Source organism: Saccostrea echinata, unplaced genomic scaffold (genome assembly GCF_033153115.1).
Source record: "Saccostrea echinata isolate AGI-Se365-2 ecotype Australia unplaced genomic scaffold, CSIRO_AGI_Sech_v1 ptg000117l, whole genome shotgun sequence".
NCBI classification, from domain to species: Eukaryota; Metazoa; Mollusca; class Bivalvia; order Ostreida; family Ostreidae; genus Saccostrea; species Saccostrea echinata.
The window spans coordinates 635,392-659,990 of record NW_026889866.1 but is presented as its reverse complement, the minus strand read 5'-3'; the positions used below and the strand labels follow the sequence as shown (position 1 = coordinate 659,990).

Here is a 24,599-nt window from a genome sequence, read left to right as displayed (position 1 = left end):
TAAGTAAAATATTAGGCACTTTAAAACCCAGTATGATGATTCCTTATTTTAACTAGAAGGAACTAATTGGGTGATGTCTATTCGTAGACAAATTTTCATGTCCTGAATCTTATGGAAATATAGTAAATGACCGATAGTAATTGTAATGTTAAGAAAATATTTCATCCACCACCAAAGAAACACATTGATTTAAAACTTCGTACTCACATGATGACTTATGGTATAGAATCATCATCTAAGCCACAATCACCTGTACATGCTAGATATGACCTCTTGAAACTATAACATTGTACTTTTCTAAAAAAAAAAATGTAATTTAAGATTTTATATATCCAGTTTATGTCATATACTCTGAGCATAATGAACCCTAAGCTAATATAATATTTGAAAGTTATTTTATAGTGGACAAAAATTGAACTTGATGCAGGGTTGTTATACATCCCCAAGTCACAATTATCCCTTTGCCTTGATTTACATCTAGTATAACAATAATGTGATTGCCCGCTTGGCGCAGTGGTCAGAGCATTTGCTCTAGAGTAGTGGAGTATGGACTTGTTCCTTAAGTCATAGGTACAAATCCCACTGAAGGACATGGAGACTAGTTCTTCCAATGAAACCATATAAACCAAATTCCCTTGTTGCAGTATATGCTGGGACAAGAAAAGACCTCTCACTGCTCAAAATTACAGGTCTAAATTTTCAGCCCTCAACCAGCAAGTTGTGGTGTCTCAATACTAGTGAAAAATTCTTAAAGGGTTTTTATCACGTCTCAAAATTTTTTGATATGACAAAGTTTACATGCTATTAAAATCATATAGTTAAAAATCTTTGCTAGAAAATTAATATTTTTGATGTTTCAACGACTCAAAGTTTGAATTTCTCAATATGCATATTTTGATCGCCGATGTTACGCGCCATTGCTCTGACGTCATAGGTGTCAATCGAAGTACTTATTGTGTATACAAAAGGGATCATTTGTTGTGTCTATTAAACCTGTTAGAAAATAATTAAGAGATAATTGGATAATTGACAGCTAGTAAGGTATAATTTATGGCTTTAGGATGCGCAAAGGTGCACAAAAAAGGTTTTAGGAAGATTTATTTCCCCCACATTTTCCTGGAGTTGGTCGAGAGATGAAAGGGGGGGGGGGGCACTTTTCTGCAAATGCGATGGCGTTTACAGTATCTCTGTTCAGAACAATCGTGTATGCCCTATCGATCACGAATTTTTTTCTGTCCTATCAAATATTTTAAGGAAAGATACTTTAAAAAAAATAATAAATGACAAACACGCATTTTTTAAAAGTCGCTCAGAATCTAGTAGGAATGATGTGAACTTCGTAATGGCGGACGGCGCCATTTAAGAAGTGTCATTTCTAGTACATGATATTCACTGCTGGAACAGATAGAAGATATAGAGGATTTATTCATATATAATTAATTAAAATAATGAAGAAGGAGAATTTAAAATTCCCATATCTATAATTGTTTACGAAGTTAAACCTAAGTAATTCGTTCTATCTCGTCGAAGTCCCGAGTTGTCAACGGCTTCGTTTTTGGTGCCCTCTCCTATTGTAGGCATATTTTCTGGTTATTTCTCTCTGCTAGACGTTCATACGTGAAAGATTGACCGTCCATAACCAAAGTAATATAGTCGATGTCAAAATTTCAACCGGCCATATTCTATTTATTTAGCGTAAAATCTATTCAATATATTTTTTCTTACGATAAGCTTTACGAATTCTATTGACTATTGACACCTATGACGTTTCAGTACCACGTGACCCCTATCTCATTAGTGGAGATTTTTACTTCCAGGACCCTATATTACGGGCGTTTTATCGTCTAATTACGACCGTTTTCAACATAATTTCATAATTAAACGATAATTATATGTTTCAAGAATATAATAGTGTTTCATTTCTAAGAAATGTAGATACGTGATAAAAACCCTTTAAAGGATGTATAACAAACAAACAAACAGAATTATGTGTTTATCTGAATATTTATTACATTTCTAAACCCTATGGCCTTGACCTGTATTAACCTGTGTTAGGACCATACTCTGAGGTTACAAACAATTATTGGTAATACTTTGATATACAGTGACTATGACCTTGTGCAAAAGACCGTTACTACTGGGTCGAGAACATTTCTGGCCACAAGCTACCTTTGTTTCAAAAGATGTCTACTCACAGAGGACACGTAGACTTCACAATTCCAGTAACTTCATTTGTTGTTGTATAAAAATGTCAATATTTCCCCATGCAAAAAAAAGTTTGTAAAACAACCCCTTTTCTTCTAATGTCTAAGATCTCTATCCTAAATACACATTTGTCACAGTCACTGTCTAATTAATTCATAAATCTAAAGGTAGTTCATACAGTCTTATTTTAATTCATATTCTTGTGTCTTTAACATCATTACACTTATAATTTTTCCATGTTTGAATAGACAATAAAAATTGGAAACCATAAATACAATGAATTAGATTTGTTATAACTGTAACAAATAATGCAAATATGTGCAAGTCATGTAAAATTTCATTTTATTTGTAAATGTGTATTACATTGGTGACATTTGTATACTGTTCAATATATGCATAAGGACTTCTATTATTATCAATCTTCACAACATTAGTTTTGTATAAAGTAATAAATAACTAGTATTTTGTACACAAACATAACATCAATAAAAATAACAATCTTTTACATATCTATAAATATACATAAGAGGAATAAAACACTATTTTGAAATAATCATTACATTTTCATTTCTTGTCAATTAAAAAAAAAATGAATAGCATTATTAAACTATTACAACATGTTTTAAACCACAAATGTGTGTTCTAAAATGCATTATATACAAAGTGAGATGCATTGATTAACTGTTCATTATAAGTTGAAATGAAGTTATTACTTATAAAAATACTTTGCATTAAAAAGCAAATCTTTACATAGTTTATTTGATGAGAATATTCCCTCGAACAATAAACTGGCAAGATGTAATACAGACTCTGAAATACCTATACCACCTATTTCAAATAGTACAGTCTGCATTTCATCCATGAGATTATTGACCTTGAAAAATTATAAATGTTTTCTTCTCTTTGAAAGGAACATGTGTGCTATGAAAGGGATATATTAAATAATGTTATTACAAGACATACAAGTAATTTTTATCTTGATAAAAAATGGTGACCTTCTCATGTCAATTAAGAGAACCATTTCACACAATTTGTGCTAGAATCTCATCTACAAGGTGTTGGCAGACAGGCTACCATACTAATACATCCCTATAAATGAGTTGCAAATATAAAAGAAGTACCAGAAAGTCATTCAGAAAATTTTTTAAAAAGCTGGCTTAAAGATGCTACATTTGTCAGCTGAAATGCATCTTTCACAATACATTCCTAGCATATAATTTTGTGCATATTATATGGCATAATGTTTTTGTTGTTGTTTACAGAGCAAAAATAAAAAGTATATCCATGTACAAATGTACAAGAGGGCAAAACTAGAAATATGTCCATAGGACATGAATGCCCCGCTGAGGGTATATTAATTTTTATTTGCTTGTTAATTGTTTAACATCCCTCTCGAGAATTTTTCACTCATATGGAGACACCACCACTTGCCAGTGGAGAGCTGCAAATTTTGACCTATACTCGGCAATAAGGGCCATTAAGCAGTGAAAGATCTTTTTCGTGCCAGCACCTACTGTGACATGGGACCTCGGGTTATACGGTCTCAGTTTGATAAAAATATTTTGAATGGAAACCGTTTATTTAACACTGAGCTAATCACTATTTCAAGAAAAATGAAGTCAAGGTCAAATGAAATGTCAAGGTCAAAAATGTTGATACAGTCGAATACCTTACATCAGTCTGTATCAGCATATGAAGTTTGACACTAATTTAGGAAAAGTGAGGTGAAGGTCAAAGGAAAGATCAAGATCAAAAAATGTTGATGCAGTTGAATAGCTCTCATCAGTATGTATCAGCATATGAAGTTTGATTACGCTATCCTGAATGGTTTCTTTAAAACTGAGCTAAACACTTATTTAAGATAAGTACGGTCAAGGTCAAAGGAAAGGTCAAGGTAAAAAATGTTGATTCAGTATGTATCAGCATATGAAGTTTGATTACACTATCTTGAATGGTTTCTTTAAAACTGAGCTAAACACTAATTTAAGAAAAGTGAGGTCAAAGTTAAAGGAAAGGTCAAGGTAAAAAAATGTTAATGAAATTGAATACCTCTCATCAATATGTATCAGCATATGAAGATTGATAAAAATATCTTGAATAGTTTCTTTGAAACTTAGTTTTGAACTGAGCTAAAAGCAAAGCGGAATGGAAGGACAGACAGAAGGTTGGAAGGACGGAAGACGGACATGACAAACTCTATATGCCCCAGCCATATTCATGGCAGGGCAAAAAATTTCTAGTGTACTGAAATTCAAAACTGCAGTAATTGATAATTTGTTTTTTTTTTTTTAATTCTAATTCAATATCAAAAAACATATACAAACTTTTTTGATAATTTATTCTATTCAAAGCAATAAGAAATGCATCTGTCTGCACTGCTTAAAATTGATAAGAAGGTTATGACATAACTAAAATAATGACCATGTCCGCATTAAATTTAAAATATAATGAGTGACAATTCACTTCACCTTTTCTTTGGCTTTCATTCCATTGACTTTTCTTTCTTTAAAAAAATTGTGCTTGTGTAGTACTCCATCTCTAAAAAATAACATATAAGTGAAAGTTTAAGGCACTCAATGAACTCTCTCATCCCTTCCTTTACTGTTCAAGAAAAAAAAATGCATACCACAAGCATAGTTTAAACATGTAACTAGACTATGATATTTTCATACATAATGTCACCAACTTTATAAAGAATTGTGAATGCATTTCAAAGGTGAGCACATGTGAATTGAATTAAAAATACCAGTATTGTGAGTATCTCGCAGTTATCTAACTTACAACCGCTCTTTAGCATGGGAGTCGAGGAAGCTCTAAATCTCACAAGATTTCTGGGGCATAACATTACAGTGCTGACAATGGAATGATTCGAACAATCATTATGCCCAAACTACAATGTATTGCCAAGAGTTGAACTCCAAATAGTAGATTGTCAAATAAGGAAAGTTTAGAGTATTTTATCAACTTTCAAAAGTAACGGTTTTCATTTAGAATTTAATAAGAAAAGTCTGCTTAGTAAAAAGTATCGTAAAAAATGTAACATATAGGACTAGCTCCTCTCAAAAATTTATTAGGCTGGTTCAGTGCATGTTTAGCAAGATATTTCTCTAGGATTTCTTTCTTATCAGTCCTTATAAATTCCACAATGATCGATCATGCATTGCATTCAATAGTACACTGCCCCCATCCAACAGACGTTTCCTACCTCTGTGAAAGAGTTCCGCTAATTTCAGTAATCACGATATCAAGTATTGTTGTTTACCCTTAAACATATGTCAATAAAAAGAATTATTTCGAACAGATCAAAGCTTAAATTTTGAGATTATTACCCTTGGTATGCTTTTTTTGTTTTTTGTATGGATGAGAGATTTGTTTATTGACAGCTGCTTTTTCATTAAAAGTGGAACTCAAAAATTAACTTATCTTGTCATTGGTCATTTGCAAAATTATTTGTAAAAAACACTGATTGTACACACAAGTACTCTGAAGTTGATATTAAAAAGATTCTTGAGTTTCTGATTGACAATATCTTTGTGGTTTTTAAAGACAAGGTCTTCCAAAAATCTCTTGGAATTTCCATAGGTACCAATTGTGCTCCGTTATTATCAAACCTATTTTTGTATTCATACAAAGCAGAATTTATTTAAAATCTTATACATGAGAAGAAGAAAATACATGCTGTCGCCTTTAACATTTAGATATATTGACGAAGTACCATATTGTCACGTGAAAAGGCCGTAGTCTTGTAATAGACACACCCCCAAAGGATTTATTCGTTATAACAAAAGATTTGACCTATAGGAAAGAACTATTTTCCGGAAAAAGTCACATTTAAAAATCAATGTTCTTTAGTTGTTTTCTATTGTATATTTGTCTAAATTTTTCAAATTTGCATTTTAAACGTAATTTTTTTTATTTGCAACTTTGAAATTAACCTCCAAAGTTGGTCAAAACAGTATTTTGTCCATTAAAGCACTAATTTTTACGTGAATTTTGGCATAGAAGTCTTTCAGGGCAGGCCTGCCCCTAAATTAAATTTTGATAGATTTTGATCTAAAGAATGATTTAAAACAAGATTTTTTTAGGGGCACCCCTGCCTTAGGGTCGAAATTCATGAAAAACCTACAAAAATGAGAAAAACCTAGTTCTATCATACTGGATTACATTTATGGAGTGCATTTTCATAGTCATTATAGCGCAGAGAAATAGACCGCAGATTCTTAGAATGGACCTTTTTTTATGTCCTGGTTCGAATCCACCTGTTGGCACACTTTTATTTATTTATTTATTTTTTTCAAATTTTACACGTGTATAAACACGAACTTTAATTTTTTATACAGGCTTTTGCATTTTACTTCCACTTTCTTCTTTAAATGTGTGTTTGCTGTTGATATAAAAGACATTTATGGAAATGCAGATTATAAATTCTCTTTAACTAAACGCAATCAACCGAAACTGTATACCTCAGTGTAAGCACACTTTGTTCGAGGACACGAATCATTCACTTTGTGTTACTCGATACTGCAAATATCACGAAAAAAAATCATGACGAGCAAAAATTGTTGTGTTTGTCTTTCAAGAACATCTCTGGTTAGTAGATAAGTAGTGTTGTGCCAGTGGGAGAGATACTGCGCTATGCAGAGTAGATGTAGTTCATTCCTCGGGAAAATTGAGTGCATTGGCGACATGTTACGTCAGAAATGCAGGAGGAAGGTTTACAGATTAGAAAAGAACGTGGTAAGGTCAGTTAAGGTTTTATCTCCCGTTGCCATTACCCAGGCATCAAGTAAGGACCCTCATACAAAGGATGTATATGTAAATACCGATGTAGGGTCATATGAACACACAGTTGACTAGAACTAAAACGATACATGAGAAACAAGAAACTACATGCATGTGGCCTAAAGTCAGCGACCGGAACGGATATCGATAAGCTTTTTCTAAAGAATGAAACCAATATCGGCCCTATAGGTCACGCATATATTTACCTAGAAGTGATCCTTTGTGGGGAAAATCCCGAGAAAAATGCAGATCCTATGGAAAAAACACTACCCCAAAAAGCGGATGTATCTCTTATTTTCACAGCACAACTATTCCAAAGAATAAGTTTAAAAAGTTAAAATATTCGTATTATTTCAAAAACAAAAGTAGGATACAACTTTTAATTTTCTTGGAAAATTCAGTTTACATATAAGCTTTATTTATAAGTATTTAAGTATAGTCTGTATTTTAATTGTTATTTGATTGGTATAAATTAAAAATTAAGTCCCTTATTTTTTTTCCCCTATATCCCTAAGCATTTTACGATATTGTGCTGAAAATGCATTCCAAGCAGGTGTCTGCTTAAGTAAACAAATCCACAGGTACTTGTGGACAGGACCCCCCCCCCCCCAATATTCAACCCCGGGACTTGTTGGAAATTTTTTTTCACAAATTATATTTATTGCACTTATTCATCATGTGTATAATAGGAAAAAATCGTGAAAACCCCAAAATAATCGTTCCACACAAAAAATGCCCCACTATACATTATAAGAGAGAAAGGTATGCCACTCCGGTTTGTTTACGTTGTACCCCCACTGGTCTTTCTGGGTTTAAAAAACATGTTTTTATTTTATTTTAACCTAAAATGTCAGTTCACACTGTCTCTACATATATTTCTGTTTTAGTTCATGCTATCGGATTGGCTCTGCATCTCGTAAGAATCCCACAATTAATCCAGTCAGTGCGTTGAAAAAATCCTTAGGTAAACGCAACGGAAGTGCATAGAGAATATATTACCTATTATGAAAACACCCGAGAGAGATTATTACGTCAGGGCAAAACTGTTTACTTCTTAGAGAAAAGTAACACTTAGAAAAGGATAATAAACAAGAATCTAATATACCATGAAAATCCTTAAGAGCAGTGAGGAAACACTTAAAACATTACTTTCCAAGAAACATGCATTTAATATTACATGTACATAATCAATTTATAAAATTTTAATTAGGGATGGAAATAAATAATATCCAAACATGAAACAGATGTGTCAGACTCTGTGGTATCTTTTATTTCAAGCTCACTGGGGTATATATAGAGTTGATATATGAATGGAAATAACTATTGTTAATTGATAATACATCATCGATATATCTCAATGTCGAGTTCAAGACCACAGCAAGTGTTTTCTTCTTCTCATGTGTAAGATTTTGAATAAATTCTGCTTCATTTGAATATAAAAAGAGGTCTGCTAGCCTAATAACAGGTTGCAATTGGTACCCATTGGAATTCTGACAGATTATTGGAATACCTGGTCTCCAAAAACTACATATATATTGTCAATCAGAGACTCAAGCATCCAAAAACCTGTATTACTAAAGTATAGCTCAATATGATCACCAAAATCATCATTGCTTGACATAATATGCATGTATAATATTTCTTTAATATTAAAAACATTTTAAAAGGCCCTAATTAAGCCATCATTCTGACATTTATTTATGCATGATTGTGTATACTTTATCAACAATCTCTGCCACTTTCATGCTGATATGGCTACTTTTTGTATTTCTCTTGTTGGAGAGCTATAATCTCCAAACTTGTGTATTGAGTATAATAACTTTCATCCTTTTCATATTGGCCTAGGTGAAAACAGATAATACTACAGGTCACTTACTCAGAAGGATTACTTGATTTTGTTGATCATGTTGATTGATGGTAGTCTGCACAGTAGCGCTAGCAGTTTCTTTTTTACCATTTCACTGTGAAAAAAAAAATGTGGAACTTATTATATATTAAAAATATTTACCACTATATAAGCATTGGTGATATGGTCATTGCTCTTTTTTGTAACAAATCAATTAAACACTGTACCTTTATATAGTACAAATTATATTGCATGTACTTTCGATCAATCTATTTAAAAAACATCAGATTAATTACCAATAGGTTCTTGAATTTTTAGTTTCTGTTGCATTGGGCCGAAATTACGAGAAAAACTTTATTTTGAACAAGCATTTATATGTACAGTATTGTACTTGCATACTTAAATACCTACTATAATTAAGATTAAACAAGCATTCTGAGAGTATTGCATTAGCAATACTAGTCCCCTACCGGCAAGTGTAATCTGGTTCCCACTAAAAATTGAATTGCCACAATTCCATTAAAAATCATTGATTCAGAAGCATAATAAAATGCAAACTTGAACTGTAACTCATCAAGATACACTTACATACCAAAACTCAGCTCAATATCTGCAAGCGTTTAGAAAAAAGTGCGGAAAACAAATGGGACAGACTGAAAGAGGGACAGACAGACAGATGAACAGACTCAGAGGAAACCTATAATTCCCTCTGGTTTCACCGGTAGGGGACTAATAAAAAAGTGGGAAAAAGCCACCCTGTTAAGCCGTACTTTTGTCTCCCATGGAGTGAGTGAGTGGAAAAAGGTCTTATGCTTGGATATGTTGTACATGTACTTTGTATCAATCTGTACATGCATAATCCATTGGCTAATGAAAGAGGCAATGTATTCGTAATGTAAACTTTTAAATGTAGTGGTAACGTGTACATTTTTTGCAGCGGTAATGAGTATGTAGCGGTAAATAATTACCATTTTGAAAATGTAGCGGTAATGATATTCACCTGGATAAAGAAATGGTCTATCTATTCCAATCACATTTTTTACAAGATAGGGCACTTCTTATTTGCTGTACATATAATTGTTTTCATTTTCACAGGGCTCTAACACTGCTTTTTGGGAATGGGGCCGGGTTGTAAAGATTGGGAAAATAAAGACCTTTTAGGAAATTTTAGAATAACCATTATACGTACTTTAAAATCATATATATTGGGTTTCCTGTCTTCGCTATCAACTAAATTTGTTTTATAAAACAGAGGAATATGAATAGCAAGTTAAGTTATTACCGGTATATATCCAGCTATATTTTCTTTAATTTTTGGGAGAAATGACTATTGGGAAAATTAACACATTAATTGGGAAAAAAGGTACCTTTTTTGAATTGGGAGTGGGGCCCTTGAACGGCCCCAATTATAGACAATTGAGAGCCCTGTTTCATATTTGAGAGGTCGATTTATAACCTTCGTTCTTCATTTTTTTAAGCTTTGGGTGTGTGTTGATTACAACATATCAAACGCTTATCATATGTCAAGTGACTTATCTTTAAGTTATTGTCAAAGAAATTTCAAGTCTGTTAAAATCTTAATGTTTAAATAACTTGTGCCCTGTAGGAAATAAGATTTTGTAGCAAATAATCTTTACAACCGAGCTGCAATTTTCCCCAAGTTATAGGCTGAAAAAGGGGGTGCATATTTAAACCAATGCATATTACATTTGGCAAGATATGGTAACTGCTTGATTGTCACATTTCAGTTTGAAACATGTTACAAGTTTTATTTCAAAAAATGAAAATATTATTGAAAAAGTAAATACAAATACTCATTGACAAAAACTATCTACTAGGGATGGCAATTTCTAACTGGTTAACCGATTACTCGGTCGGAACGATGGCAATCGGTTAGAAAATCTGCAATCGATTAGACGAAAAAATATTAAAAATATATGTAAAACTGAAGGCAATGTACTAAAATTCATTTTCAAAATAGAAATTCCTACCTAAACGTTTAATTTAGCGTTTTCATTTATTTATTTAGGCTGATTGGGGGGTCATTATGGCTCTCCAGATTTCAATTGCGGGGTAATTGGTCAGTCTGAGATATGTTAATTACTGTTAAAACATCATGTCGTTACCCCGACTGTCCTCTAATTCTTTAATGATAATAATCACCGTTGAGCACCGTGAATTGGTGTGTGTGTATCTTTTGCAGTTATCTATAACATTAAATTATAATACAAACATTGTAAATTAAGTGATACATTTTAGACTTAGTTTTGATTATAGTGATAATGAAGAATGAACTTGTGTGACATCTGCTCTGGAAAATTATCCACGATATCTCAGGCATGGTTCATGGTTTTTTGAATTTTTTCTTGTCTATTGAAAAAAATATGCGCATAGTTTTATCATCAAGACTAAAGACAAATAGAATGATTTTGACCTCTAACATCTTTTTTTAAGACTTCTTGTGCATAGGAATAGAGCTACTTGAAAAAAGTCAAGAAAATGACATTGTGTAGTTTGATACGATTAACAGGTTAATCGGTCGGAACATCTTGCGGTTAACCGATTTGCAATTCTGTATTCGACTGTCATCCCTACTATCTACTAAGTGGTTAGTATGTAGATTGTAACTGGTTACAAAACTGGTTATGAAAATTTCAACTGGTTATGATCTTTCTCAATAGTTAACAAGCATTCTGAGAGTATTGCATTAGCAATACTAGTCCCCTACCGGCAAGTGTAATCTGGTTCTGTTCCCGTTAAGAATTAAAAATGCCATAATTCCGTCAAAAATTAATGAAGCGGGACGAAATGCAAACTTGGTCTATAACTAATCAAGGTAAAGCCACATACCAAAAATCAGCTCAATATCTACAAGCGTTTTAGAAGAAAATTGCGGAAAACCCATAAAAAATTGAAAAGGCCGTAATTCCGTCAAAAATCAATGAAGCGGAACGAAATGTAAACTCGATCTGTAACTCATCAAGATACACTCACATACCAAAAATCAGCTCAGTATCTGCAAGCGTTTAGAAGAAAAGTGTGGAAAACCCGTAAAAATTGAAAAGGCCGTAATTCCGTCAAAAATCAATGAAGCGGAACGAAATGCAAACTTGATCTGTAATTCATCAAGATACACTCACATACCAAAAATCAGTTCAATATCTGCAAGCATTTAGGAAAAAAGTGTGGAAAACCAAGTGGGACAGACTGACAGACAGAGGGACAGCTAGACAGACAGACAGACGGACGGACAGACTCAGAGGAAACCTATAGTCCCCTCCTGTTTCACCGGTAGGGGACTAATAAACCAGTTAATCATTACCATCCTTATTTTAAAGATACTTTGTGACAAGTTTGATTTAAACTGGTCCAGTAGTTCTTCAGAAGAAGTTGAAAAATGTGAAAAGTTTATGCATGACCCAAGCCTTTGCTCATGCAAAAACATACAAAAACAGATAGAAATATGTTACCATGGTTTCCTAGGTAATTCAGTTAACTTATATCAAAACCACACATTGTCATATAAATAAGACTAAGAGTAAGTGCTTTTCAAGGGTCCAGATCAGCATTCGATCAGTATCAAAGTATCATGCATGGTCTTTAGAGTTTTGTATATGCCTTTTGTCTTCAATGGTAACCTGTACTTATACATGTACTTAAATATGGCCATTGAGGAGACCACTTATAATTAGGCATAAAGTAGACCAGTGAGAAAAATTGAGTAAATTGAATTAACCCTTGATATCAAGTATATACTGTATATAAATATACCATTCTAATGATCTTATTCACTATATGCATCAATACCCTGTATTACATTATACTGCATATCAAATTAAAACTTATTTATTGTGTCACAACTGAAGTGTTGCTGGACTGAAAGACATAAAGATGGACAATATGTGAATTCTATAGAGCTTTATCATTTCATGCAGGCCCTACCCTAATGTAGATTTTCCAAAGGGTTTGGAAAAGTTTTGGAATTCCATGGAATTCCAAACATTTCCATACAAGAATCTAAAAGTGTTTTTGGAAGTTTTTGGAATCTTTTGGAATTTGAATAACAAATTTGGACTTAGACATTTTGAGGTGTGGAAAGTTGTGGAATTCTATGGAAAAGCTGATAAAATGAGAAACTTAGACATTTTCTGCTCTGGAAAGCTGTGGAAAATAAATTAGAATTTTTTCTTAAACTGTCGGCTCATAGTACAATTACGTCGGGATCGATGTCGGGCTCGATGAACAATTAATTTAAACTACAGCCCGCCAAAATTCAACAATTCATAGTTCCGACTTTTCTCCCGAAGCCCCGCCTACCTTAGTTACTGTAACTAAGTCCCACATGATGGCGATACCGGCTTCATCATCCTCGGTGGCGACCGACAGTTTAAAGTCGATTCCGGACGATTTCTGTGTGAAATACCTACCCAATAGTTCAAAATTATCTGAAAAAGTTTTACAAAAGGGTTTGAATTACTTTACCCAAGGATATATCCATAATATTAAGATTTTCAGTTTGGATAACTCCGTACAAGTTGCAGCACGATGCTGGAGGTCCATGCGAAAAAATCAATCGCCGCACCAACTTAGTTTGGAAATAAAGAATAGTTCGATAACCGAGTCTCATTGCTCCTGTAAAATTGGGTATGTGTATAAATCACCCAAATGTTTGCGTATTTTTCAAGAAAATCTTGATAAATCAGGGTTTATATAGGTTAGGCCTAGGCACCTAGAATGTAAACATTTGTGACCTAATTAATTTTCACGGTAGATATATGCAAACGTGATATAAATAAACGCTTGGCTCAGGATTTTTTTTTTAATATATAGGGCCTAATGAATAAATTCAGACAAAATACACATAAATATTATTGGCCAACTTCTCTATTTACTAGGCCAAACCGAATTCTTTTCAAGTTGGCATCTTTTTTTTTTTTTGGATAGGCCTAGGCCTAAATAATTTAAAAATCCTCAGGTATGCATACATGTACACTAGAAATAATGCTGGTCAATTTTCCTTACAGCTTAAATGGCCACTGTTCCCATGTAGTTGGGCTAATAAAAAGTCTGCAAGGGTTCAAACTCCATAATTTTTCAAATGTACCTGAACAACAAAGTTGTACAAGCATCCCACAGCAGTGGCATGTGCCCAGGGGGTCAAAGATCAAGCCTGTCCCTATAAATCATGTGGTGGTAGCAAGACCAACTGAATCAAGAAAAAGGAAGCCTGTGACATGCCAGTTAGACTTAAATCAAGAGTATGTGAAAAAGACAAAGACTTTCCTCTTTTAGAAATATAACCATTGTATTTTTAATAATACAGTATTCTTCATGGCTACAATTAATTGGCTATAAATATGAGATCAGATTTTATAACAGTCTTAATAATAAGATAAAAATTATCCACTTGACAAAATCTTAATTCATACATCATATTTTAATATCAGTCTACCCAAAGTGTCCAAAAATGACATAATGCAGCTGAGTTCATTTAAAGGAACCCCTCTGGAATACACAGTATCAGCAGAGCATCCATTAGTAAACACTCCCCTTGGTGATGTGCAGATAGGCTCAATATTGTCATATCAGGTACATGTTCACAATAACCACAATAAATATTTATTTTAAAAATATAAATGCAGTTGAGGAACTGCCTATAGTTTAAAAATACAGTACATGTATATATAAATTATCCACTGAACAATGCTAAATGCAAAAATCAATGATATGGGTCACAACTAACATGAATAAAGTAGACTATTTACTATGTTTATTGTCTGTTACAAACACATCATGGAATAATGTCAAGTGACAACATACAGACCAAATTTTGTTAATATTTTTAAATAATGATGTTGGAATGCGCACAGACAGTATCTTGTAGGTTTTAACTTTAGCAATAAGTCTTTCAATGTGCACACGATGCTTTGCAATTTTTTCAGTAAGGATGGTATCTGAAACTGACATCTGAGATGTTGATGAAGCCATTGGTGGAATATTCAGCAGCAAATTAAGTTTAAATAATTCTTCCTTAATAGTAAAACCTTTATCAGCCATAATAGCATCACCATCTTTAACATAACCCTTCAACTTTAGTGTTTCAAGAACATCATAAAACCCAGACTGTTCACATATTTGTTTATCTGAAATACATCCTGTAAACAATTCGGATGCAAAAATCACTGAACCATTTGGATCACAACCAATTAATGCCTTTAAAGTAGTACTAGACTTATAATCACTATAAAGCTGACTTTGCAAACCAAGTGCACATGGTGCTTGTGTTCTAAATTCAGTCCCATCAATTATTATTAAAGTTGTGGGGTAATCATGTTTAAAATCTTTTGGCATGTTATTAATAATAATATCACGATGTGGCCAAATACAAAGTTGCCCTAACTTTAAGTACATAAGTGAAATCCAAGTATTGAATACAATTCCTGATGACTGTAGTGAAAGTTTAAACCTTACTGATATATCTTTAAGACCAAAGTTATGTCTTAGTCTACATAAAGTTAAAAACAGTCCATCTTGCAGTGACAATTTCCTAATGTCTTTGCGACCCTTTTCATAATTTATCGAGGATCCATCAGATACCAAAAATGCCAGAAGACTAGCAAATCTAATGTACACAATACCAGTGTAATATTTAAATACATTTTTCAACTTTCCCTCTCTTCTTAATACTTCATCAACTCCAAATGTTGGCTTCAGATTTTCAGATTTCTGTTGATCTTTAAGCTCTTTTATTTCTGTTTCCAGTTTGCAGATGGTGTCTTTATACTGCTTCTCTTTTTCTCTTAACATGTGTAGTCCAGCAGCCATTGCAAACATATCAATCCCAGAAACCCCTAGAAAAGAAATTAATATATTTGTACTTCAATTGCTGATACTGTGAAATATTTTTCAGACAAAAAATATTAAGGAAGTTGAGCCAGCAATGTCAAATGGTTGTGGCAATACAGATGTGTTTCACCAAGCCCCTGTTCCTTTGCCACTGCAGTTTACAGATTTAAATGAAGATTACAAAGAATGTGAACCTATTGAAATTGAAATCAATACTCGCGAACAAAGCGAGTCTGCACTGTGGTATAATGAACGAAAAAAGCGACTAACTGCTTCTAATTTTGGCAAAATCTTACAAAGAAAATCAACACCTAATGACAAATTTTTAAAAAGCTTGTTTAGTTTAAAAAAGATTACAGCCCCCTCTTTGGATTATGGTAAAATTCACGAAAAAGATGCGAAGTCCAGATACTTAAAAGACTACCCGTCTAGACATATTCATTCATGCGGCCTTGTTATAAACAAGGAGTTTGCTTTCTTAGGGGCAAGTCCAGATGGTAAGGTTTGTGACAATGGCCAATGTGGCCTTTTGGAAATTAAGTGTCCTTACTCTGCTAGGAACATGACAATCACAGAAGCATGTGACAATATTAGAGATTTCTTTTTGTCTGCTAACAATGACATAATTACACTGAAAAACACTCATGCATATTATGCACAAGTTCAGGGTCAACTCCTGATCACAGGTTGTACATTTTGTGATTTTGTTGTTTTCACACAAAAGGATATTTTTGTAGAAAGAATACAGCCTGACCTGCCATTCATGGCCACTATGCTTCAAAAATTATGTGTTTTCTTCAAAACCTATGCAAAACCATTTCTTGCAAATCAAAATGTACAATACTGAATAAAATAGAGAAACATTTTGCTTACAAGGTTCTTCTGTTTGTACAGCAATGTTGCTACTGTTGTTAATTTTGATTGGAACTTCATTCTCCATTGAAGTTGAATCCACACTGCCTTCTCCATCCAGGGTACTGTAATAAACAAAGCATTTTTTTTAACCATACTAGTTCATTAAAAAAATGAACTTTCAATGATCTGTGTGGATACAGTTTACATATGGGATTCTACCTTAGAATTCTCTTTTTTGATGACACTGTGTGATTTTCAGAATAAGTCCGTTTGAGAGGTGGTCTTGTTGGCCGAAGAACTGAGCCATCAGCTGGTATTGGATCTGGAAACTGCACAGTTGGTCCTTACCTCCAACAAAATGCTGTAAATGATTTTAAGAAAATAATTAAACTTAATAGTATGTCCGAAATTTTCTGCTACCGTACTGGTATATTAAATGCATGACAATTTTTTAAAAGATTTTTCGTAGTCAAAGAAATACAAAACGCACGATCAGTCCTAGTCTGAATCATATTCTGTACACAGTCATCTTTATAAATAAAATTATTCCCTTTTTTCTCTCTTTCAACATAAAATAAGCCTAAAGCTATCCTCACTTTAATGCCACCCGAATTTGCACGAAAATGTAGCATAATCTTGTACATCATGAATAGCGATTTACCTCGTTCTTGCATGTTTTTTTAAATAAAATTTAATACTTATTACCCTTTGAACATGAAAATATCAACAGTCATACCTTTGAACAAACTGCTTTATGTTTATTTATCCGCTGGACGTTCAGCTGGTCGTGTGGGCGCCCGCATGCCTTGATCCAACGAAGGCATTTCTCAAGATTAGTCTAAGGTTTTGGGAACAAAATAAGCTTTACCCCATTCTCTAACCTCTCTGGGTACCTCTCATCAACATTACAGGTCCCCCAAGCGCATCGCAAAACCATTTCGCCCAAAAGTTTGGTCTGCCTTACAGACTTCCCACAAGTTTATTTGTGGGACAACATGGCCGCCGATCGAAGTGTCTCTGTGCCTAATTATGCGTAACGATCTGATTGGCTGATAAAAAGCATTTGATTGACAGGCCGGAACTATGAATTCGGCTGCCATGTTGTATTGTTGGACAGAAGGAAAGAGAGTGTCACGAAGAAGGGAACTGCTGTCATTATTAGCTTGGAATGGAATTTGTATTTTGACAAAAGATGCAGACATTTTAAGACCCGGTAGGTACAATGTACAGTAATCAGTATTTTATGTGTTCTTGAAGTTGAATGGATAATTGACTGTTCCTCAGTCTGGGCACCACACACATAGAATGCCCGACGATGAAACCATTAGGGCGAGTTTCATTTCTTTAATAATTATTGTACAACTCTAAACATCTCTTATCAAAATATGTTTGAACAATGTGTGGATTTCAACCCGAATTTCCTCCGTTCGTACATGTCCTTAGACCTCGCTATATATGCGAGTGGCACGTTGCCAATTGCACCACGACAGTCCATGTTACATCGTACACAGACATCATAGTGTCTCCAATATGTTGCAACATGCAACATCTAAATTGGCTATCTTTACCATGTTTACAACAAAGAAAAAACGTGTAGACGGTGGTAGACTAATAATGCTCTATAAGCTGTCTATGTGATATAAAGTTGTGCACAACTTAGTTGCGGTAGACCCAAGCCTCTATTTAGTTTCACAGACTACCACCAACAAAGGCATTTCAGGTCTTCCTTACTTTCAGACCTTTAGTACTTGCACAGATAATTTAAATATAGTCCCCCCCCCCCTATTATGGAAATTTATTTCTCTTCCATGCTCAGTGGTGTCGGCAGCCTCTTTGGGGCCAGTTCAGAACTCTGGTTCGAATTATTAGCTAATAATATTCCTTAGTACATGTACTACTAACATTTACAGAGTACATTGTAAATAATTGTATCTATTTTTTAATGCATGTTCATGATCATTCACAGCACTTACTTTTATTATTTTATAGCTGAAGTACTCGATTTGCACAGCGCCGGCATATAATCATCAAGTTTGATGAAATGTCCTAATATGTAGATGTAGATGCTATTTCATTCAGTCACCTAGCTTGTGAGAATGGTGAGAGCCTGCTCAAATTATCATTCAGCACAAATAAACTAACATTGTTTTTATTTATTAATGTTTTATAGCGTAAGATTTTTTTTATTGAGCAAGTAACAAGAGGTTTATATTCTTTATTCCTTAATAATGCATAACAATTATAACTTTTGACGGGTAATCTAAACATGCTAAATGCTACATGCATAATCATTTTACATTTTATTTAAGTATAAATATTAAAAATGACTATACTCTATGACATAAAATCATGCATGCATTATTTACAGGAATGCTCACAAAAAGGACAAGAGCGAGAGAGCTGTATGGAAATTTACACAAAGGTAAGATTTTTTAATCATTTTCCTAATCAATAAAATCAAAAGAATTGAAATTATGTGTTTATCAATGTTAGCCAGGCATTGAGAAAAGTTATTATGAACCTTAGACTCCACTCTTTCAAATATATTTTAGTTATTTTAAGAAGTTGTTGCTTTTAACTTGTTTCCTATGTCAGTTCTCTGTCCTGTTCACAAGTTTTTACCTACGCCTTGTCAATGTCATTCATCATATTCTTACACAAACCTATAACCTTAGTCGCAGATATAAATTTCCAGAAATAAAGAAGTACATGTATACATGTACTAATATATTATCTTACTCAATACTGAATTGTTGAGGCATGGAAGTTACATGTATTTATAACAGTTTATTTAATATTTTCTTAATTTTTCAAAAATAAAGTGTATGTACATGTACATGTATTTGCATGTTTGAAGCCTAGAACAAATGTATTCTATATATTCACTTTATGTTATTTGCTTTGTCTATATTTTTGTTACATTGTAAATTAACCAATGTGCATTTAAAGCAATTACATATGCCTATAAATTCGTCTTTTCCTCTTTTCAAGGGTCAGTTAACGGAGTAAGCTGATATGGAGGATAATATATCAAAGGCAGCATAGGCATCCAAACTCCTGTTCAAGGTGCTTTTAATCAGAAGCTTAAGAGACAAAAGACGAGCCATTGACAAGGCAAAACTGAATGTTTTATATGGTATATAAATTATATTTACTAATGTACTTTTTTTCATACCTTAACTTTATTTGCTGAATGTTTTTAAGGGTACATAGTTTATGTAATTTACAATGTTCTCTCTCATATTCAAGGTTAATTAACTTAGACACAATCATGTCTCTTTATTTTTTTTTTAATTTCACAACTTCCATTAGTTTAAAAAGAAATCAATCCTAATCTGAACAAAAAATTACAAGATAATAAATTCCTATTCTACAGTATTAAACTGATCTGCCAGGTTGAAAGAACCAATTGTCTTATATAGCTTTAGTTTATTATTTGTCATATATTTATACATGAGATAGATATCATACATCTTTATGGTAATCTTTTCTTTCAGAAATTGAGCAAGAAAAGTTTGAAGTGTCTTTGGGAATGATCAACATCAAACTTACTGAGCTTTTGAAGCCGTCGTACCAAAAGTGAATCCATTCGTGACACCAATTATCTGACCACCCTCTAACAGAACCAGTGAGGAAGTGATTCTAGCCAATACTTCAGAAGTTTAGGACCCTCAATAATTAGGATCTTGGGGCATGTTGGGGAAAAAAATAGCATGTGTTGATTTTATGGGATCTTTCAAATATAGTTGTGTAGTAGATATTTGTGTACTTAATACATATGTTTGTCACTCTAGTCATTAACTTTGTATGGTAAATGTATATGGACCACTGGAAGATCATTGTAACTGTATACAAATGTTGCAGATATACCCTGTTAAGGCTTTAGTGACCTTTCCCAAGGTCATTCAATGAAGCAAAAGGTCATAATTAATGGGTTTTTTTTAAATCTATTTTGTTTTATTATTAAAAAATGTCATATGTTTGAGATTACTCTAGGTACAAAGGATTTTCTTTAACCAAAAGTCATTTGTTTCTCATGCAGACCGTAATTTACTACATGTACATGCATGTATATTATAATAATTCTCATTAATTAAACCAAGGTGATCATCCAGTAATGATATTTTTCTGTGGATTTTTAACATTGTTTAAATAATCTTTGATGTAAAATACTTTCATTGATAATACTTTTTAAAATTTGTGCTTTCATTATACATAGAAGTGTGTATGCAATATTTGTCCCCAAACACATTGTAAAGCAAAAATGATTTTTTATTTTGAAAATATAGATTTGATTTATGAAAAATTGTGATGTAGTCATTTTTTTTTTGTAATTATTTGGCCCTTAAATTATTTTGATTATTCCAGTTTTTGTATTTTCCTGGAATTCCTTGGATTTCCGTGGAATTCCATAGATTTCCAAATATCCTGGAATTCCATGGATTTCCAGCTATTTCCGCAAATTTCTATTCTGGCATTGTTCCGCTCTTTTCCAGGCTAGATTTGAAATTCCATACCATTCCAAAAAAGTTCCGTCCCAATACTCTCGAGAATTCCTCGGAATTCCATGGAACACTTTTTCCATGGAATTCCACGGAATTTATTATGGAATTTCACGGATCTTACGGAAAATCTACATTAGGGTAATTAACAATTTTTCTCAGTGGTCTACTTTATGCCCGATTATAAGTGGTCTCATCAATGGCCATATTTAAGTATAACATATGTATAAGTACAGGTTGCTATAGCAGACAAAGGTAAATATAATAAAAATCTAAGTGCAAGGTACTTTATCACTGATGGAATGTTAATTAGGGCCTGCATGAAATGATAAAGCTCTATAGGATTCACATATTGTCCACTGTGAATATGTGAATCCTATAGGGCTTTATCATTTCATGCAGGCCCTAATTAACATTCCATCAGTGATAAAGTACCTTGCACTTAGATTTTTATATTTACCTTTGTCTGTTATAGCAACCTGTACTTATACATATGTTATACTTAAATATGGCCATTGAGGAGACCACTTATAATCGGGCATAAAGTAGACCACTGAGAAAATTGTTGATATCAAGTATATACAGTATATAAATACACCATTCTAATGATCTCATTTACTGTATGCATCAATACCCTGTTTAGTATTACACTGCATAAATTAAAACTTGTTTATTGTGTCACAACTGAAGTGTTAATTACTGGCTGAAAGACATAAAGATGGACAATGTGAATCCTATATAGCTTTAACATTTCATGCAGACCCTAATTAAAATTCAATGAGTGATAAAGTACCTTGCACTTAAGATTTTTATATTTACCTTTTGTCTGCTATAGCAACCTAGTTCTTATACTTAAATATGGCCAATATGGAAACTGCTGATAATTGGGCATAAAGTAAACCACATAGAAAAAAATTAATATACTTAATGGGAAAATTTTATTGTACTCACTGTTAATAGCAAGTACATTTATATGCATGTATTATATAATATATACAGTGGCGCCTTGTTGATCCGGACGCCTCTTTGGCGTAAGTTTGTTAAAAATAATATTGATTAATTTTGAACTGTTTCTTATTTAATTAATGCACAGTGTAATGGTGTAAGCTAAATTCTTCGAGCTTCATATTAGATGTGTAATTTAATTGGGGTAAATACACGCTAATTTTAGATGCTATTGTTTGTAGGTCACAGGTATCGCCTTCAAACTGACTGTATGGCCAATTTTTTACTACAATTAACACTACTGCAAGATCAGGGGTTGAAATATACGGTAGCCCGACGCCCCGGGGCTAGTTATTTTAAGACTGGGGCTAGCTTATTTAAATGTAATGATAGTCTGTCGGACTAGCAGAACAGAAAAAAAAATTATCTTCAGTTTACTTTCATTTTTCTATGAAGACTGGTTTCTTTTGACTGAGAACTAGTTTAATTTGTTTCTGTCACCAAAACATTCAAAACTTTAACTTTTTGTTTTCATTTTGCATAAAAAAATTGTTGGGCTAGTTAGTTTGGGCTAGTAATTTTTTCCTGATCAGTAGCCCCTGCGCTAGTGGGATTTCCAGGAAAATTTCAACCCCTAAGTGTGAAAAAGTCATTTCTTGAAAAATTACCGTCCGGATAAACGATTCATTTTTCAATGAACTATTACGTTTTGTAGCAGAAATCGACCGTCCGGATGCGGAACACATTTTTCTGGATTAATGAGACAGAATGACATGGAAAAAATCTATTCCCGAAAATAGCATCTGGAAGGTGAAGTGTTCGGATAAACATGGCGCCACTGTATATACCATAAATGACTATGACCTATGGTACATATTGTCAGAGAAAAACAATCAATTAAAGCTGAACACATCTCATAAATAGGCATACACCATATTCGATTATATACCATCTACTATATCAGCACCAGGGTATACTCTTCGCATTTGTTACACCTGACTGCTTTATTGTCACAGGTATCGGAGTGGAATGGTGACACATGCTCATGCTGGTTACCTGGCATTGCCTTTGTTTATTTATTTTATTGCAGTTGCGTGTACTTGTGTATGTTTGTATACTGCACTGACCTGTGCAACTGTTGTAAGTTTCATTGGCATCTTTCTCTCCTGCCGTACGTGACAGAAGTACACAGTAATTTTTTGTCGCTACCGAGAGCTATGTAGCATACGTCAGTCTGTCTATACAGACAGGTGACAACAGATTACACTGAACAGTGACTAAGCGAGTGGCTTATATAGGGACCCTACAACATAGCGTGAATAAAGGAATATGGTGGAAAAATTCCTTTTACACAGTGTGTTCAGATTTAAAATCACTAACTTTAAAGCAAACTAATGGATTACATACCTTTTCCCATAATTCACTTCAAATTCCTACTCATCATGTACGGCTACTTCAGAATCTCACATGTATACATTCTTTGACTTTTCTACAGGAACATTATTCCTACAATGTACAATCACATTTTAAAACATTCAAATATTACTTCCAATTGGACATAATTGGTAGTTCACAAGCTAGAAAGCTCACTCAGTAGTTGGATTGATTGTTTAATTGTATGTCGTTTTACATCCTGTTTAAGAATTTTTCATTAAAATAGAGACGTCACCATATAATGGTCAACAATCTTTTCAACTGTTTTTTCTAAAGATATTTCAGGCTGTCTTTACTGTAATTGTCATCAGTCAACATTACCACCCATTGTGGTATACTGGTCCCGATTTGTTTTCATAGGATTTAAGTTTTAGTTTGTGTGATAACTGGATATCAAAAAGTTTCAAAGTAGAGTGTCATGAGCTCATCAATGCTAATTATCAAAACACTACTTCTAGAAAATCAAAACATTTTAGTTAAATTAACCATTCAAAGTATTTTTTGAAAAGTAAAACAAAGGTTAAGGTCAAGTGAACTGTAATGCTGGTATTTTTCATTATAATTTATGACAAATTGTGCACATGCTAAATAGCATAGACTTACCTCTTTTAAATTATCAAAAATATGCTGAATATTGGCACTAACTTTTTTATAAGTAGGTCAAAGGTAAGTTCAAGGGTCACAAGACTGGCAACCATGGTATTTAAAAAAAGTCACAGTGCCAAGCAAAATATTAACCAAATATCAAAAACAATTAAACCTCTTACAATTCTCGAGATATAAGGTGTGAAAGATGGACAGACAGACAGATGCCAGGTAAATTGATCCCTAGGTGTTGCACTGCTGTGCAGTCGACTCACAAAAAATGTTCTTACAGGGATAGACATTAACTTTCAGATTTTCTTGCCCTTCAGGCAAGTGATCTCAAACTTTGACTTGTCCGAACTCAAAACTTGGTTGCCCAAAATAAGGAAAGAACTTCAGAAGAAATTTCTTATTACTGTAAATGTTATGACAAGAAAAAATGTGCCCAAATACACTACCATCAATTTGGCAAGGTGAGGTACCTGAAAAAATTTAAATGCTGCATTTGTACATAAATGTATACCACTGTCCTTGTAAATTTAACCTGTTAACACACACTGTCATATACATGTATCAATAACCCTCCATTTAATAAATAA

General features: G+C 33.2%; 2 long non-coding RNA genes and 1 pseudogene across 2 annotated transcripts; 1 reads left to right on the top strand and 2 right to left on the bottom strand.

Annotated features, from left to right (window-relative positions):
* Positions 1 to 2,879: 2,879 nt before the first annotated feature.
* Positions 2,880 to 23,480, bottom strand: LOC133177325 (uncharacterized). Its single transcript, XR_009719665.1, has 4 exons — positions 23,389 to 23,480; positions 8,864 to 8,948; positions 4,674 to 4,743; positions 2,880 to 3,294 (listed from the first exon to the last, which is right to left on the bottom strand). It is a non-coding gene; the product is annotated as an uncharacterized LOC133177325 (long non-coding RNA).
* On the bottom strand, positions 14,340 to 17,554 carry LOC133177288 (uncharacterized; annotated as a pseudogene).
* LOC133177295 (uncharacterized) lies at positions 18,601 to 20,082 on the top strand. The gene is made up of 4 exons (XR_009719660.1): positions 18,601 to 18,633; positions 18,903 to 18,956; positions 19,526 to 19,670; positions 20,032 to 20,082. It is a non-coding gene; the product is annotated as an uncharacterized LOC133177295 (long non-coding RNA).
* Positions 23,481 to 24,599: the final 1,119 nt, after the last annotated feature.